The sequence below is a fragment of the Tauraco erythrolophus genome, chromosome 7, assembly GCF_009769465.1.
Source record: "Tauraco erythrolophus isolate bTauEry1 chromosome 7, bTauEry1.pri, whole genome shotgun sequence".
Classification (NCBI taxonomy): domain Eukaryota; kingdom Metazoa; phylum Chordata; class Aves; order Musophagiformes; family Musophagidae; genus Tauraco; species Tauraco erythrolophus.
The window spans coordinates 52,928,089-52,940,701 of NC_141471.1; positions in this window are offsets into that span (position 1 = coordinate 52,928,089).

Genomic DNA, 12,613 nt, shown 5'->3' on the forward strand with positions numbered 1-12,613 from the left:
TAGGAAGGTATAGAAGAGATGTCTTCGAAGTAACAAGACTTAAAACCTGGGCCATTGATTGCATTTGGATAAACCTTTATCACTTATTTTGAGTTGTTTCACTTTGAACAGCTACATATTCAGCACGCAAGAGAGAGACCTTTCTCTTGAGGACAGTGGGCAAGCTAAATCTCACAGATGTGAGAATGCTGGGTTCAAGTCTGATTTCTTCACTGTCTTCTGTGAGTATGTGAGATCCCTAAGCTCTTTAGCACACGCTTGCTCTCCCTAGCATTTTCTGTGCCTTCTGCCTGCCTCACTTATTTTTAAATCTGAAACCTCATCTTGGATCCAAAAAATAGCATTTGACAAGAGAAATCCAGGTATCTTCCAGAGAGGATGGGTTTTGCCAAATACATGTTGAAATGACAAGAACAACTTTACTGAGAGAGTGCCTTAGCAGTTTTCATTTGTGACTTAATTCTTGTTTCCACTTAGAAGAAAAGGAAATTTATATTACAGGGAAGCTGAGCATTCTGTCTCCCTTCTTTTGCACTAGCTGCAGAACCAAGACTGTGAGAATGGCAGCTGTGCCTTTCTTCAATGTTGTGGTTCTTCCCAGCTGTGTTTTCTGTTGTGGTCCCCTATGGAAAAATAATAAAGTACAACAAAAAAAAGCCCTTCACTTTAATGTGGTTACAGTTGGTCTTCTTTGCAGATTAGCTTCCTTTTAAGTGTGGTCTTCATGCAGAACGTCAGCAAATAGTATAAAGATTTATTTCAGATTTTTCATATGTAAGTCAGACATGCCTGCTTTTTCAGTTGGGTAGTTATCAGAATATTAAAACTGAGAAGACAAGGTAATAATTTATATGTCCCTCTTTCCTAAAAAGAAAACAAGAAAATGCAATTTCAGCTGGCATATTGCAGCATCCTGGAATGAATACAGAAAGACTTTAACATGCATTAGCTGGAAATCTTTGATTCCTTGCAAGAGAAAGTGGATTCTTCAGGCCTGCTAAGATATGTCTGCAGACCTTGCTGGTGTGATACTTCCATATCCTTGCCACATATTCAGCAAATTAGTATTCCTAATATTATCAATGCTAACGCAATTTGTGTGTCTAAGCAAAAGGAATGAGGAAATGTCACTCACATTAAATTAGCTTTGTATATATCAAACCACTTTTAGTAAAGACATCTAAAAACTGTGTTCAAATAGGTTGATTTCGATCACAGAAGTGTTTGTAGTTCAACTACAGTTTGGCTTAAAGTGGTCAAGGCTGTAACATTTTAGGCCAAGATAGTAACATACATCTATAATAGACCTGATTTTTTTCTAGATCTTATGGCAAATTCATCTTTCTTGAAGTACAGTATCCAGAACACAGCACAGTGATTAAGAGTCTATCAACTTTGAATAAAAAGAACAGTATTCTGGCTGCTTATTTCACACCGCTCTCAGGTTTAACTGAAGTATCTTATTTTTATTTATTCATTTTATGAATGAGAATTCTTGGGTTTAGGCACTACTGTAATACTTTTCCATCTTGAAAGAGATACAAAAGAAAAAAACTAACGTATTGATGTATTCTAGCATCTAAAATCAGAAAAATATCACCAGATAGTCATCAATACCTACGTCTTATCTATATGAGAAGAATGTTTGCTTTGGTATTTGTCAATGCACAATGCAAGCCTTGGAAAGTAAAATTAAAGAAAACTTAGTTTCTGAATCAGTTTATGATATCAGAGCTCGCAGACATCTATAAACTACTAAGAACTGACATTAGACTGCTAACACTTTGCCTAGATTACAGAGTACCTTTTCCCACTCTGAAACAGAAAACAATTTTTTTGTGTGTTTTATTTTGATCCCCAGCTTAGGATTCTCTATATCCTGAATAAGTGTAAAAGATCAGGATGAATTCATTTTAGCAAACTACTTTGCACAGAAATAGTGCTTGTTTTACGGTTGAAGTTGTTGAAAGGAAAACTGTATTTAAAGTTTAAAACACTGTCATGAAATAATGGAAATCTACTCCTTAATTCCTGGTGACAGATTTCACTGATGGCTTTTGAAAATTGATTGAAGATATCTCTCTATTAGCCCTTCCATATTTCTTCTTTTTTTTAATTTGATTTTGTTTTGTTCTCTTTTTGCAAATTATCTCCCCCCAGCTGTTTTTCCAATGTGGTTAATAGCACAAGCATAAAAACTTTTTTTTTTTCTCAAGGAAGGAATGGCAGAGGGCCAAAGTGAATGGCATCACTGTTTTTCAAAAAACAGTCTCCTGAAACTACATTCTGAGAATCTCTACCACTGATCCACATCTCTAAAAATCAGTATATTTCTCCTTTCTTCCAGGGCATAAACTATTGTGTCCGCATCAAGATCAATGGATTTTCATTCTTTCAGACTTCATAGTAATCAAACTGATAACAAATTAGTGGGATGTGTTGTCTGTATAGACTGAAAACTGTCTATAAAATACAGCTTGTATTATCCCTTCCAGAAAAAAAAAAATTAATTGGAAGTTCATGGGCGGCAAAGTCATTTAGACATCATAATGGTGAAGACAAGACTTAGACAAATGTATTTCAAAAGTATCGGAAGAAAAACCGAAATGATCATTCTTTTTTAAGAAACATAGTTTTGGAGTGGAAAAATCATCCTCTGTATATGGGTGTAGCTATCTTCATAGCTCTAGGCTGTTTCTTGCTGCTATTTAGAAAAAATACATGTAGTTAACAACCTCAACAAATTAGGTGTCAGCTAAATGCAAGACAGTAACCGTTTTGTTCAAATAAGCTGAATTGCTTCAATTAGAAGTGTATTTGCAAAGAAATCTAATGTTAATATTTCATTCAGTTGCTAAATACCACTTTATTTTCATGCTTAGACGGATGGCTGCCAATTGTACATGTATGCACAGCATTCTAGGGATGTAGTTCTTAGCACTGAAGGGATTTCAGTTCTTCCCAGCACTCTATGGATGCTGTTCTTCCCCAAAGAAGAGGCAGTGAGACATGCACTTGAAATTTGTTTTAAGCTCATCTAAGAAAAGGTTCATTTTTACTTAACATCAAATAAATCTTTCTTTAATTTTATATTTTGCAATTGTTTTCTTTTTTTTTTCTATAACATGTAAACGAGCTAGTTGCTTTGACATTCTCTATAAAAAACTCTGTTTCTGAGATCAAGAGGAAATATGCCTTTGACATTCGTATCGATGGACAGTGAATTTCTTATGATTAGGAAGTTCCCCAAAGTCTTGCAATGCTATCCTGTCATCATCATCATTGTCAAGATATCAGTAAATATTTGTTGGAGACCAGTTACTTACTCTTACTTCAAGGGGTTTAATTTTGCAATATACCTAGATCTATATATTTCTTTCATGTGTCAACATTTTGAATAATTGTGAAGAAAGCCCACAGAAGTGTCGATCTCATGAATTTACAATACTAATTCAGTGCATACACAAATCAAACGTTAAAAAATGACAGCAGTTTTATTTCAGTTATTTTTCTAGGGCATCATTTGCATGATGAAGATTAGATTTGAGAGGTTTGTTCGGAGCTGCTAACAAAAGGTGTAGCTGAAAAATTGCATATAATTTGTAAAATACTGTTCCACAAGTAGTCTGCAAGGAAGCTTTCTATGTATCTTTCTTGCAAAGATATTAAAAACACATTAAGGTACTTCATAAGCTTGATGGTCGTTTACTTCACGCTGTGCATTTTTCTTTTAAAAAGTTCAGACCAAAGCTACGGGCATTCTGATTCATTCAGGGTTGGCATCATAGGTCTTCAAGTTACCTATGCAGAAAGAGACCTTTCTGTGCTTTTGGTGTGTTTCTTCTTTCAGTTCAAAGATGTTATAATTACAGGGGCAAATATCTTGATGATTCTTTGTACTATATCCTACACTTGATTTGAGTGAGTTGATATTGCCATGAGGGAAGTTTGTAGCAGCAGCTGATCACTGTATAACAAAGTGGAACTTGTAACTGCTACTATTGTGCAAAAGCAACAAAAACGCTCTAAAAATACTCTCTATGAAAGAGCATTAGAAGTGTCAGTGGTCTGTTTTATTATAAAATTCATTAAAAAAACATGAAGTCGTTCATACTAACCTTGTAGATTTTAAGACTACTTTTTTTTTTTTTGGCTACTGAACATTTGCTTACTCCCTGCGTTTCTATTATAAATGAGTAAAGCAAATATGAGGTCAAAGGCAGGACAATTGACTTGTCTATAACAGAAAATATGTTTTATGTGTTTAAATGCTTTATAATTCAGTTGAAAAACTACATGAAAGATTTGCAATGTAATAAATAATTAATAATTTTAAAAATACTATTAGGCTTTATACTTCTGTAAAGCTTTTCTTCCATGGTTCTCACTAGATTTAGAATTCTGCCCCTAAATGTGTGCCTTCACTTCCTAGCACTGGAAAGATAAAAACTGATTTTATCAACAGAAGAGTATTTTCTTGTTGTCATGGCAACTGAGTTTTACACTGTACCTGAAGAAGTATAACTAGACATGAACTCCATTAAACTTCAAACATTTAGACATTAAAAGCAGAGGCTTTCATTAGCAAGAATTTCAAACCATAAAGACTTTATAAGGTAATCTTTCCTGCTTCTTAAGGCTAAAAATTTAGCGTTTCCAGAAATATGTATTTCCAACAGAAGTTATCTCTATTTCTCAGGTTACTGAAAACAAGTGCACCCCAGGTTAATGTTGTTGGGTTTTTAATAAGAAAAACAAGAACAAATGTTGATTTGGATCACTTGTAAAATTTAGCAACGTACCATCGACATGAAAATGCAGCAATCTGGCACCAAGTTTGAACTTTCCCAGCTGGAGTTTGAAGATGCTCAAGAATTCCCTGAGTCATTTTGATCAGTCTGTGGTACTAAACATAATAATAGTCCTGAGTGCCTTTGGAGGAGAAACATTGTTCACACATTCAGAAGAAATCTAGGACAACTTCACTTGTGGTCCCTACAGAGATGGGGTAGAGGGAGGAAGTTGGAAGAGGAGACATATAAATGCTCAAGTGTCTGAAATTCAAGAGACTCATTCCTGAGTCATTCTTCAGCAGGGGATGGGAGGGAGTTAATGAAGTTTTCCAAATTCTTTTTTTCTTTTCTATTTAAGGATCCATGGCAGATGGTAGTTAGGTACTCGACTCCTATTCAGTAGGTATCTGAGCCCATAACTCTTAAAAACTTTTTTGAGAATCCACGATTACGTTAATAAGAAAAAGATTAATTCTGTTAAAAGTCTAAGCTGGTTTCTCTTCATTAATCATAATTTTTCTAGGTATTTTTGCTGTCATATGACTCAACCACAGTTACTCCACATCCAAACGTTTCACTATAGCCATGAACTAAAAGCTGTCACTTAGTCCTATGTATGATTCCGAAAATAACTCTGATGCTGCAATCATTGGCTGACTTAAACAAACTACCATTAACAGAGGGAATCCTTCCAGCATTCCCAACTAGATAACATTTGATGTACAATTGTATCATTAGACAGAAAATCACTATTTCAATTGAAATGTAGCAATTAATAGTGTGATATCACCCAAAGAATTGCTGTATCTCGTAAAAATATTATTTTCACATGCTCAGTTGTTAAAATTAGGTGTATTCAGATGACTTGTACATTTGCATTCCTTCCTACTGATGTATTTTTCAAACAAAACTGTTTTCTCTCTTCCGCTGTTGGATACCGATCTGAGACAAAAAATTTAGGAAAGCAGATCATTCTTATCTATGCAGAGCACAACTTTGTAAACTGAAGTTAAGTAGTGTTCCTATGTGTACATGTACTACTTTATATACATTTTTCAGCTTCTCAAAACTTTGTTAATTGAGAATAGTGTTACTTAGGCTCATATCTGGGATAAAATTATGGTTTTATCCCTTTGGATTGCAATATAGCATAAGAATAAAGCTTAGCTAACTTGATAAAACTAGATTATGTCCTTAAGTCCACATCTCATGACCATTGTCTTCCTACAGTCTAAAGTTGTCTTGCTGGTAAGAGTTTGATATTTGCTTAAAATTATTATAATTCACTCATGCTATGAAATCAGGTCCCTGATTTTGTAGCTGGGAAGATATAATATTAAATTAGTTTTTTTATTAATTAACATTTAGGTGTAGTCTTGTAAAAAGGCTGGAATTATTATGAACCTACAGAATCTGAACATTTATCTCCTGGGAACTTCTGTGTTACTTTACCAGCCAAAAACCAATTCATTGCTATTCCAATGTAAAATTTAAGAAAGTTTCTTTCCATGATCTTTAAAAAAAAAAAAAATGCCAGCAAGTCATCCTTAGGTTGGAAAACAATCAAGAATCAAGACACTTTAACATTTGAGAATTCAAGTAGGCATATTAAGATTATCTTTTCCTCTCCCTTTCTCCTTTTTCCTACAGATGGCATCTGCTCTCTGAAAATCAGGTAAAGGTGTCTAAATAATTGTGCCCAAAATCAGTAATAGCTTTTGAAACCTCTGTTTGTTGGGGGTGCATTTTTTTTTTTGTTTTCTAGTAAAATGTTGAGTATCTAACTGCTTACACATAAATGAGTAGAAGTTGCTCAGTTACTCAATACTAACCCACAGTGTGCTATTTATATAGTATATTATTACAAAGTTGACATTCTGAAATTTTATCCTACTGGTTTTTTAAATCTGGACTTTTTTTTTTTAACCAGTTATCTTTGTATTTTCTGCTCTACTGCTACAAACTGATGAACAAAAGTCTGTAGCCTGAATCTAGCTTCCTTTCGGCCTTTTCCTATGAAACATTGAGCAGAGAAGTAAGCTTATAATATTTTTATGCTTCTATTTGTGATCACTGTGATGATGGTCTTGCAAAATAGCCAGTTATTTAAGTTCATAGTAAAGTTCTATGTGTACTCCCTGTGCTTTCTTTTTTGTTTAAGGTGTGAAATAACACAGTGGGACATTCTGTATGTTATTTGTGAGTTTGAAATGAGGTTATCATATCTTTCATTAAAGCTTTCATTGTCAAAGAAATACAAGAAACAAATTCTGCAAGCATCACTGTTCAAGTACTGGCATGTTCTGTTTAAAAAGCCAATGGGCTTCTACAAAAGTAAAGTAACTCTGTTCATAGGGCAATTTAATTATGAGTCAAGTAACAAATTATTGGTGTCTTTATAAACATAATAATCTAGCTTTTAACTGAAAATTCAATATGTATCTGAGTGCTAAACATGTGTGAGCAAATAAAAGCCTGAATTTTGATGTGTGTAGTACAGAATGTCAAAGTACACTTATGAGATTCAGTTTAACCTCATGGATTTTTTTAGGAGATGGCTATTTACACTAACTTCCAACATTTGATACTCTGAACAAAGTTCACATGTATTTTTATCATATGAGAAGAGAATATGTTCATTTATGTAAGCTGGAACTTATTTTTCTCTTGTGAGATGCACAAACTGGATAAGATTAGAGAAACAGATCAGGGCAAAGAGTTTTTTTAATGGTTCTTGAGCCTGATCACTTTTATTATCTCTATTAATGATCATACTGTCACAGTAGGATGATGAGTGGGCTACTGAAATTGTTCATGACAAAAAAAGGAGACATTATCAGGTAGACAAATATCTTCGAGGAAGAACTAGAGGCACTGATAATGGGAATAATGAAAAGGAATTAATTGTAATATGGTGACATTTCAGGTCATGTGACTAGGGATTGTAATCAAGGGCTTCTGATACCGGCTGAATGTTTATCAGTTCAGAATCACAAATGAGAAGAAATTTACTGGTTCGCAGGAGGATAAATGCCAATAATGTGATGTGACAGTGAAAAAGACAAATTTGATTTCCGTAGACATCAGGGCAGACATTGCTGGTCAGAAAGGAATTACGCGTTTGAAATATTGTGCATTGTTCTACTCATCAGTATTTAAGAAGGATGAATTCACTTTGAAGAAGAATTGCATAGTAATGGTGAGTATACTATTGTAAGAATAAGAACATACTGTACTAACATGATATGAGAAGAATAAGAAATACAATGACAAGAATAAACCCAAGAATATTAGCTTTGTTCTTGAGAAATACATGATTTCCATCTGCATGTGGAAAAAAAAAAAAATGTTCAGGGTAGGGCAAGAAACAAGTATCATAAACAAACCAGTTTTCCATTACTTTTAAACTTGTTTGTTTTTAATGTGTGATCCAAAGTTGATAGATTCTGAATGACCTTATTAATAACTTTAGTGTTGAATATATAAAAGTAACTGAAAAAAGTCTAAGAATACTATAAGATCTGTGTCTAAATAGATTGAGAGGATTCTGTGTGAAACTGTGTCGTCTTCCTACAGTTACACTGTGTTTTCTCTTAACCTTATGCAAGTGTTTGTGATCATCCTTCTACAGCTTTCACAGAAAAAGTAAACTGGCTTTCATTATTTCAGAGTGTAAGATCAGAGGTACAACTGCAATGCCTTCCTATGGTATGGTTGCCACACCTTGGCAAAGTATTGTAGAGACACTAATATATATGACAGAAAAACACAGCTATAAGCATTCCATAGATCCTTTAACTCTGGTGATAACGTACCTGCCTAAATTAACCAATTAGTCTGGATTTGCATTCATAATCATCACCAGTTGGAGATCTGCAGTGGTTAGAGAATGTCTATAGTGCAGGAGAAAATCTTCAACAAAATCTTTGTTGAAGGGTAGGAAGAACTACGAGTATTCATATAAATGTATCACTTTGGTACAGATTTTCAGTATATCTTTTCAAATTAGTTGAGTTCATTTTTATATGGTATACATTTTACTGTATTTCATGACATATTCTGACAGTTTGACACAAATAGATTTTGTTGGTTTCAAAGTCTACCACATGTTTTACTTGGAAGAATTTTTCATGTTCATAACCTTTGGTACTTTGGTATAACAATTATTACGAAAACATTGTGGTGTTATTTATTCCAGGAATAAATGACACACTTTGAAGGTGAGACCTAAATTGAAATAACATGAAAAATGGTATTTCTCACATTACCTTTCAAAGAAAACTCTCAGATTGGAAATTTTTTTATTATTTGTTTTCGCTTTGACAATAAACCCACCACAAAAAAACTAACTAGTTTTTCAAAGCCAAAAGATCGCATGGAACCTTAGGGCTTTTTCACCTGCTTAACAGTGAAACTTCAGGTGTCATTTAGAATGAGTTGTATGATCCTGCTTGACCTTAAGCTCTAACTCCAGAAGAGCAATCTCATCCATATGTTTCTGATACCCTAGGAAAGTCCTTTGTCTCTCAAGGAGAGATATTTCTGTTTAGACAACTGAATCCTCTTCTTTCTGTTTGAAACAAAGAAAAAGTATAGTGGAAGTGTGCTCTGTTACCACCAGGTTGGTTGGTGGGATGCTGCAGGAGGCCAGGTCTCCAGAGTGCAGCGCTGGGACAGCACCATTATGTTAGGATGAACGTCCTTGATTCAGTATGTTCCCCAGGCTATGTTTACTCTGCTAAACAAAAACAGCACAGGAGTAGTCCACCTGTGTTGTGTGGTACTTGGTCTTAAACCTGTGCTGCTTCCCAGTGGTCTCAGTGAAACTGTATCTGAGTGTGAGAGATAGGGGAGATTTATTTAGCCCTTCAAAGTGTCTGAAATAATGTAAGAACTGTGACTTAGTCTAACAGAGTAGCATTTTCATAGCATGACACTGAGTGGGTTTTTTTGCATACCCTAGGATGTAGAATGAAGGCTATTTATAGTTGTAAAGACTTCTTGAACTGACACTGGAGAAATTGCAAGATTGTTGTGTCTTGTCCGTACTGCCTTAGGGGAGTTGTTGGTATGTGCTATGAATTGTGACTAAGCCCTGCCCTGGGAAGGGTTGTTTGACATGGTCAAAACTGTGCCCAGGAGTGCACTGATGGCCCTACGAATTTTAAGCAGTCTTCTACTCAAGCCTACTCCATTTTCATTTTTGCGTAGATATAGTGACAGATTCTGAGCTTCTGACTGCCAGAGAAACCACTGCAGTCCTGTTTCTTGAGCCAGGACCATTGACAAGTTGAGAAGTCACTGCACCGCAACTGGCTTTAATTCTCCCAGAGAGTCCCAAGGCTGCCTATCTCTTGTAAGAGCAAGTGGTTGGTCTCTTTTGTTTTGGTAAACGTCTTCTCTCTTCACCCCCAAGTCAACATTAAAAAAAAAACTATTTCCATGGAAGAAGTTTGGATAGAACTTTTGTTGAAAGATCAGAACTTCCCACTAAACAGAACATCCGCATCTGAACCTGTGCATGCAATATAAATCCCTTTGTGCACATCTCATTATCTTTCATAACTCATCCTTTCCATTGGGATATTTTTTTCCCTGGAAAAAAGTAAAGGATGAACTGCTGAAGTAAAAAGGGAAAATTTCACATTAGGGCATTGCAGAAAAAGAATTTATATCACCTGAGAGACCTGTTTACAAGCTTAGTGTGTGAATACTTAAAAGGGGCTTATAAGAAAGATTGGGACAGACTTTTTAGTTAGGCCTGTTGCAATAGGACAAGGGGTAATGGTTTTAAACTAAAAGAGGGTAGATTCAGACTAGATATAAAGAAGAAATTTTTTATGAGAGGTGGTAGATAGTTCATCCCTGGAAACATTCAAGGTCAGACTGGATGAGGCTGTGAGCAACTTGATTTAGTTGAGGATATCCCTGTTCATAGGAATGGGTTGGACTAGATGACCTTTAAATATCCCTTCCAACTCAAACCATTCTATGATTCTACAATTCTATGATCATATCAAAACACCTTGAATTTCTCTTTGCCTGGTCAGCAGGTTTCATGTAGTTCTTTTGTATGAAATGGGAGTTCTGTGGTCTTCATTTTTTGCTGCAGCATTTGTATTGATGATGGTGTATAAGCCAAGACCAAACCAAATTCAACCTGTTACTTCGCAAAATTAATACTTCGCATTAAACTCTGTGCTTGAGTATGCACATTGTCTTATGGAACAAACATTATGTTGTTTTTAAGTTAAACAAGTTGGATATAGATATCTTTTCTAGACAGTAAAAGAGATCCCCTGATGCTGTATTTTACTGTGTTGGTTTTTTGAGAACCACACAGCAATCGAATGGAAACTGATTATTACATCAGGAAATGAATCATAGGCTAAAGTGCTTAAGGAACAGGATGTTTTACCAATTTCAGCCCTCCTGACAGTTTTCTCATTTTCAGAATCAGAATGAAGATTCAATAAATTTATAAAAGAATGAATACTAAAAGGTTTTTGCATATGTATTATCAGTTTTCTAGTTTTGTTTTTATGAACCTGGAGGTATTATTGGAGAAAGTGTCAAGAATAAGCAGGAAAAACTCAAAAGGAGACCAAGATTACAAAAGTTTAGAAAAATAAATCATAAATTGCATGGATGAAGAAGAGAAAAATTACAGCTGCACATATATAATCATGTCTGTGTGACTGCCTCTGGAAATACCTGCAGGTTCAATGTTCACACAGTGGACTGCACTTTTTGTCCTTCATATGCTACTCTTATTTCTATGCTACTTTGTGGCACTTAGTTCCTTAGATAAGTTTATACTGAGTGAAGGAAGTTAACATCTTGTCTTTCACTTTCACTAAATTAGGTGGTTTTTAAAAGTTCTTTCCCATGTGTGTTTTGCATGCAAACCCCTGCCAATAGTTATTTTCATCTTTTGAATTTATTCCTCCAACTTTTCTAACACCTCTTTAGGGCCCCTGTGGGTGCATTTCTTTACTACATTAATGCCAGAATTTGGTCTCAAATTGCAGCCTCCTCCTAGTTGTGAAACACGCTCTGCACAGTGGGCTTGTCTAAGCAGCAAGATTTTTTTTCCTTGAACAATCCCTCTGAGTATTTCTTTTTATTCCATTTTCCAACATTATGGTGGTGAAGGCACTCAGACTCACTGTCCAAAATCTCCACAGTAAGAACTGTTAAGTGCGGTTTATTGCACTTTGGTGGTTTGGTTTTTGTTTTGGTGGTGTGGAGTTTTCAGGTTTTTTGTTTGTTTTTACAGAGTACTGATGTAGGTATATGAACTTGTTGGAGCTAACTTCAGAGATGCTAATGTCTTTTTCCACCTTACCCCAAATCTAAATTAAGAGGTAATAGTATTTATGTTTCGTACAGTGTTTTGAATTAGTAATATAGTGCAAATGGGTAGAAATGTGTGTCTGGAAGTCATTTCCCTATTGGAAAACTGATCTCAAAAAGGGAAAGTTAGGCCTATAACAGGCCTTTACCTTATTTGACCATACTTTCTGCTTGTCACATGTTCTCGATTAAGATGGCCAGCTGTTTCTCCGCTTTGGGTATAGTCCATTTCCCAGACTTTTTTAGCTGACTAATAGCAGTGGAACAGGAAAGGGCAATTTTACTCATGTTACCCTATTGCAAACAGGTGGTGTTCAGGTTTGCACAGTAATTCTGTTGTGGAAACAGAGCACTTTTGATTTTGTGATGACATCTTGCTTGATTGAGGAAGGATGAGATTGGATTGTGTCTTTCACGGATATGTCTCTTTCACTAGATTGTGAGGTAGCACAGAGAATAAAGTG